Source organism: Nelumbo nucifera, chromosome 3 (assembly GCF_055504915.1).
Source record: "Nelumbo nucifera cultivar China Antique chromosome 3, China Antique-T2T, whole genome shotgun sequence".
Lineage (NCBI taxonomy): Eukaryota > Viridiplantae > Streptophyta > Magnoliopsida > Proteales > Nelumbonaceae > Nelumbo > Nelumbo nucifera.
In genome coordinates, this window is record NC_142651.1 from 85,256,604 (window position 1) to 85,263,782 (window position 7,179).

Genomic DNA, 7,179 nt, shown 5'->3' on the forward strand with positions numbered 1-7,179 from the left:
ACTGTTGCCAACAAGGACATGAAGTGGCAGTGATGTGGCATTGAATAATAGGTACCAGTGCTGAAAATGTTTCTCATTGGTACCAAACAAAAAATATTACTGTTGCTCCAGGAAACATCATACTTGGCAGCAACGTTTCCAAAAAGAAAATATACGATTTTCTAAAAAAACAGTATTTCCAACTCACACATCAGCAGCATGCCAAACATATACTAGAGAGATGGTTCCACTTTCTTCACTTAACTTGCAACCAAAGTGAAAAGCTAAGTTATCAAATAACATGCATGGAGTCCGGGATATCTATTTTTTTTCTCTCTCTCTTTTGTAATTAAAAATAAATTTCATTGAACCAGGGGAAGCGTGGTGAAAAGCAGAATTATTCAAGTAAGTTTAGTTATAGGAGTGACTGTTCATTGAGAATGATACGAGCTAGGAGAGATCACAATTCACACACATGTTCATGGGTCCCACCTAAGGATAAATCCAGCTTATGAGAGGATCCCAACCATCCAATCTGTCGACTTTGTCTAATTTGCCCATTTAATAAATGGTTCTAATGCTTGTGCAAATCCAATGTGGTTGACTTTTAAATCCTTCAAAGCCAAAGGGGGAACAGGCGAACAGCCTCCTCCAAGTGAAACCATGCATGTTTCCTCAAATGTTGTATACATGTGCCATTGCTTGGCAACTCTTGACCCGACCCGACCCGCCTCACCCAGGTTTTCCCATCTCCCGTCGGATCCTTTCCATCTCCAACGTAACGCCATATTGAAGCCCAAGTTTAAACCTCCCTCGCCCTACTCTGACCCGACCCGATTATTATAACCCCATTCATCTCTGAACCAATTGTCAATGGCAAAGAACTAAAGATAGCTATATAAAGTATTAAACCTCAAAATTTGTGTATGTCTCCAGTATCTCCTTCCTTCATGGCTCTGGAGATGGGTTCTGTTCCTTGGTGCTTTCTGTGTTGGCCATACTGGTCACTCTCATCTTTCTCATGTCTACCTCCAACAAGAAGATCGAACAGTATTAACAGAAGCAGCAACAAGAAACTACCCCGAGGAGAGATGGGTCTCCCCTGGATTGGTGAGAAGCTGGAGTTCCACAAAGCACAGCGTAGCAACCGATTATTCAACCCCGGATGACAAAGCATGGAAACATATTCAAGCCGAGGCTAATAAGTTCTTCCTCTCAAACGAATTCAAGCTGGTGGTGAGCTCGTGGCCGTCTTCCCCGGTGCAGCTCATGGGATGATCTACCACACTTGACATTGCTATGATATGTAGGATATTGGCTCTCCACCCAAACTGCCATTCTCGACTTGTTGAAAGTGCGCATACATCTTCTCAACTGTCTTCCCTTTATGTTGCTAAACCGGTAAAACACCCAGATCTAGATATCTTGGCCACAGCTATGCAGTTGCCTTTCTCTAGCTTCCATTTTTCCTACCTATACAAGGTATTTGATAGGTTAGCTAGGTTTTACCATAATCAAAAACAAAATGTTGCTATGTCAATGGGTCGGGTCTGGGCCAGTTTTGATACTCACATCCTTTGTCTTTATAAAAATCACATTCCTCGCTTGTACAAACTGATGAAAGGAGAGTAAAGAAAAATACAGAGACACCTATATTCTTGATGAATGAAGGTGAAGGCGAACAACAATGTCATGGGTCTAATCACATTGATTACTCGGCTAATGGCCTTGATTGATCTTGGGAGTTCTGATTTCGATGACTGTAAACTGTGTAATCCCCCTTCCAAGAAAAGATCAATTTTGGCTCTGCCCCAAGAACCTTCTTCACGTCTTGAGCCAAGAAACAAAAAGTTCAAGATGGGAACCACAAAGATTGTCTCATCTCTTGTCCTACCTTCCGACCCATTTGACACACCCAAGAGGAATGATAAATGTCCATAAACTTCCACATCGGTGGAGAATCTTTCCACTAGAGGTAAACATTTGGAGCCACGCCTAATTATTTTGTTTCAAATGTTTTTCTAACTCAAGATCTCTATTTAATTACTGAGACAGGACGATAGTCAACTGAGAGATCAGAAAGAATGGACGGGCACAAAGCTGGAGAGAACTGAGGAAACCGGTGAAGGATCCAAGTACAAAATCTCAGAAGAGAGTTTAATAGTGTGGGTTGAAGACGAGGAATATTTCAATTATTTAATATTTTACTAACGTCGGGTGACATAATCTTATAGAGGGAGTAAAATTCGTTTGTGTCAAGTGGCATCCCATATCACGTACTTGGTACCTGACATGGCATATTCGTCCACACTTGACATTGCCATGAAATGTCAGTTGTTGGATCTCCACCCAAACTACCATTCTTGACTTGTTGAAGGTGCACATACATCTTGTCAACTGTCTTCTCTTTATGTGTGGTAGAGGCCTTTAAGTGCTCCCCCGAGTTCAAGGCTGAGAAGCTCAAATATGTGGTTCCCTACGAGGAGAAGGGCTTCAAACTGTGCAAACTCGTTTTGGCCTGCATCTCGGAGCATCCCGTCTATGAGCTGAAGGTCACAGACGCTTCTAACGAGATCTACGCGGTGGCCAAGGTGAAAACTGATGATGAGGGGGAGGCTGGTGATATTCAGGTCCATCCCGAACTGGCATCCTCTCCAACCAAGTCCCCAGCGACCAGGCCCCTCAGTAAATTCATCAGCCTTCTATCTTCTCTAATGTATTCTCTGAGCAGGGAAGCTCGGTTTTATAATAAGCAGTTGTGTTGTTGTTCTCTCTCTGTCTTTTTTATGAACATCTCTTCCCATTTAATAGAAACGTTTACTTCTGGTTATGTGGTTCTCAACTAAGTTTTTTACACATTTTCTCCACTTCGGTTGGGTTATAGGCGTCTACCAAACAACTTGTTGTTGGTAAGCCGCAATGGGTCAGTGGTTCCATCATATATTTTAAAGGTTGGGGTCTTAAACCCCGGTGGTCTCGGATCCATTAGAATTTCCGGAATGAGGGGGATGTTTTGGCAAGGTTTGGTATGGGTCCAGACAATCTACTTACTACTTCCTAGTGGAATCTGTCACAATGGTCCCTTTGCTCACCTTGCTTTGTCTCTAGGGACTAGTACCAGTGCCTCCTGTGCTACTCATTAGCTTGGGAGTAATCCATTCTCAGGGAGGAGTTAGATCTACTCCTCTCCCTGCTGGTGTCCAGAAATGGAACCGTCTGGGCACCATTTTCCAATTCGGTGGTTCAACCGTCCAAATTGAATGATTCAACTTGTGACATCATAAATAAATTAAAAAACAAAAAAAATGTTTATATATAATAAAAAATACCATAAGAATTAAATAAAATATAGAAAATATACGAAAAAATACAAGAAAAAGAACAACATATGAAAAACAAAAAATCCAGAAAATAATCCAAAAAATATAGAAACAATTAAAAAATATAGAAAATTACAAAAATTACAAAAAAAATTACAAAAAAATACAGATATTTTTTCTCCAATTTGTATAAGGAAAAATTCAATCATATGAGTTCAAAAGATATCCTTATGCTAGTTATAGCTCAAAATCTGTCTCTTGAGTTGGCATTAGTGGAAAAGGTTTCAAAATTGAAAAACATGGGATGTGATTCTTAGATTCTACAATGGCTCTAGACTCCAATGGAGTGGTCACCGGTGCAAATGGTGGTTTAGTTCCTTCACAAGAAAATAAGAAATTATAGTATTGAAAAATAAATAAATGAGTTAATGGCTTAATGTGTAGATCAAATCATTCAAGTGAGAGATCAGATAAAAACGAAAAAAAAAAAAACACACACACTTATTTACCTGAATAGTCATCGCTGTTGGTCGCCGGAGGTTGAGTGTCCACAATGGTCGCTGCCATCCCCTTCAAAAGATGTTGTTGAGCTGTTTCTTTCAAGAGATCAGAATTCGGTTCAGACTTTAGAGATGTCGGGACTTTGGTCATTGGCTGCTGCTACAACTTTGGTTGTCGGTGGGTGCTTGTTCAGATTTCGGAAAGGAAGGTGTCAGTGTGTCGTCGCCGTCTTCTTTGGTGAAGGCCTAAAGCTTTGTCAAGGACTAAAGAGTTTTGGGCTTTTGGGTTTAGCAAAACAAAACCATAGAGGGAGTCATCAAATGTAGTGAGGATATGTTTGTCATTTTTTTGTTTTATTTCTAATATAAAATAAAATAAAAAAAGCCGAACACTAACCATTGCCAGATCAAACGGTTCAATCGTCCGGGTCACTATTTTTTGACTTTTTCAACAGTTTTGCACTAAAAGACGGTTCGGAGTAAACCTAGAACCGTTTGAGTGATTGTTTATGCACTGGAAGAAGGTTTTTGGTCCGAATGGTCGACTGTCGAGTCAAAGACGGTTCGAAAACGTTGGGCCGATGTTGCCTGTCATGCTGGTCCCGTTCATCTCCTTCTCTTCTCCCTGCCTACTATCCACGGTGGTGATCATGACGAAATGGCGACCTGTCCCTTCGTTCATGTCGAGTTGGGGCGTCGACCAGTGGAGCAGAGGTGGAGCTGGCTGGTTCTGGTGTACATGCTCAACTAGGTGTACTACTTGGTGGACCTGCTGTGTTGGGATGTCCACGGGAGGTGGTGGCAGCTGCTGGTTCTGTTGGAGTGCAGCCGCTTCCGTTACCATGTCCCTAGTCGCTTATCTAACGATCTACACCTATTCATCTCTGGCGTGAACCATGAGGTTCAAGTCTCTAACGATCTATAGTAGGTCATTGAGTGATGCGCCCAAGAGCCCTTCTAGGGATGGTGAGCGCCGAGGGTTTCCTGGAAAGTCTCACTAGGTGAGTGATGCGTTCGATGAATGTGTCTAGACGTCTGTGACATGCCGGTAGAGTTGCTTGTTGAACTGGTGGTCTAGGTTGGAGAAATAGTTGACAAAAATTAATTCAGGCCCCTAGAACAAGCATGTATTTATTATGGATTACCACCTTTCAAAAGAAAAGTGCATAGGAGGGAAGATAGGGTCTTGCATTAGTCAATAATCCACCTGATGCCGTCAAAAGTTGCCGGAGTCCTTCGGGTAGCTCAGAGGTCACGTGTAGATAGAGAGACAAGGTCAGAGGGCCCGGGGTGCTATCTCGGTCCGGCCAGTCTGACGGTCAAATCAGTTCTCCAAGGATATCCAAAGGGGGTAGGCGAGAATTTAGAGAGTAATAAGTGTGAATTGATTGGTAACCTGGCCCTTATATAGAATTCGGATGTGTGTTGGATTACGCACGTGTTGGGCAGGGGCGTGACACCTAGGGCCTAGCTTGACTACGTGGAGCTTGGTCAAGACACCTGTAGACTGGCTCAAGCCATCTGGTATTGAGTCAAGTCACCTAATAGCCCTTATATAGGATTGGGTAGGGGCAGGACACCTAGGGCATGGCTTGACTACGTGGAGCTCGGGTTAAACACCTGGGGCTTGGTCAAGACACCTGTAGACTGGCCCAAGCCATTTGGTATCTCATGTAGGCCAACCCAAACCATAGGAAACCTGGAACCCGGTTTAGGCCACTTAGTAGCTGGTTAGAGCACCTGGAGCCTGTTGGATTTTAATCTTATAAGAGATTAAATCAAATGGGTTTGATTGGTCAATTATATGAGAAATTGCATCTACACACTTGATTGAAAAATTAGCTTCTCTCTTACAAAATCCAGTTTTGAACTTGTCCCACATTGAAAAATTATAAGCTTTGTTTTTAGTATTTTAATAGGAGCTGATTTACACTTCTTAGAAATAGTAGAGGAGAGTATGAGGGTTTGATACCACGCAACGTGCACGCACGCGTGTGTGTGGTGCAATGAGGCGCTTTAGAGGCGCACTTTGCTCGCACTTGATCACCGTTTTAGAGGCGCACTTTGCTTGCTTTAGAGGCGCGTGTGTGCGGCTTTGGGTGCGATGCTGACCGTTGATCACCATTGATGAGATCAACGATCACGATTCGATCGGGTGTGATCAAGAGGCACAATTCAAAGTTAGCAGTCATTAACTGTTCAAGGTGCCTTCTCTAAACTAGCACCTACCTTTTCTTCATACCTTTTCATAAATTGTTTAAGGAGCATGAATAAAACTTCAAAGGTACACAATTTCAAAATCCACTTTTTCTCTCTCTCTCTCAGTCCGGTTTGCTACAGTCTCACAAAAGGTTTTTTTGGAGATTCTTCAACTTTGTTGGTTGCAGATTCTCACCCAAGGCTCTGTTGTATCCTGAGAACAGATTTGCCTATAACCTAACAACAAACTCGATGAAACTGAGTGGGGACAAAAAACGTTTTAAAGACAGTGTCTTCAGACGTGCCTCAGAGCTTCTCCTCCAAAATTACAGTGACCCCATTTTCAACAATGAACCCAATTCAAGGCACCTGAAACTCAGTCAGGGCCACCTGTTGCATGTTCGGGTCACCTAGTGGTCGGTTGTAGCATACTTATAGTCTGCCACGTTGCAACTGCATGGAGTGGGGCCGAGCCCACCTTTGATGAGATTGCCTTGCGTGTCAATGATCATTTTGCATGTACTGTTAGATGGTCGTCTGGCAGCCATATGGCGAAGGTTGGAGCTTGCTTGTTGAACTAGCTCGTCTCGGTGGGAATAGGCTATTGAGAGGGTCAAAGCTGCTGCAGTTAGATGCGGTGAGACCGAGACTCCCAAGATGACCCCTAGTGTCTCAGGTGTCAGGTGTCAGGTGTCGTATGGGAGGCTGAGGTCCGAGCTAAGGGTAAGATCGCCGATTCCTCCTAATCGTGCCATGTGTCCGATTTCCGAGAGGCCGGTTCGACCCCCATCAGTGCATAACATTTTATTCAAGTATTTTGGGCAGGGCTGAGTTGTGGGGCAAGGTTCACTTTCCTTTGGATGTTTGATGATGGTTGATTAATAAAAGTTTAAGGTAGCTGCCCCTCCACCTAAAATAAAATTTGATATCAATGTTTTTAAAAACGATCTCGAATTGGAAGTCTTTTGGCCTTGTTTTTTGGGTTAGTAGTTCGATCGTTTAGTTTGAATGGACAGTTTTGAATAAAAAAATAAAAAATAAAAAATAATAATAATTAAAATTAAAATTAATCAAAACCGTTAAATAAATCAAACAGGTGTCTGAGTCAACGAATTGTTTACTAATTCAACAGTTTTGTCCTGGGTTTGGGGTCAACCGCAAACATTCTTTGAGAATAAAAG

General features: G+C 42.5%; 1 long non-coding RNA gene across 2 annotated transcripts; it reads right to left on the bottom strand.

The window, feature by feature from the left end:
• Positions 1–361: 361 nt before the first annotated feature.
• LOC148801563 (uncharacterized) lies at positions 362–5,309 on the bottom strand. Of its 2 annotated transcripts, none has more exons than XR_016083517.1 (2): positions 3,809–5,309; positions 362–1,452 (listed from the first exon to the last, which is right to left on the bottom strand). It is a non-coding gene; the product is annotated as an uncharacterized LOC148801563 (long non-coding RNA). The 2 variants fall into 2 exon arrangements; XR_016083516.1 differs by having other exon boundaries at positions 1,552–5,309.
• Between the last annotated feature and the right edge of the window lie 1,870 nt (positions 5,310–7,179).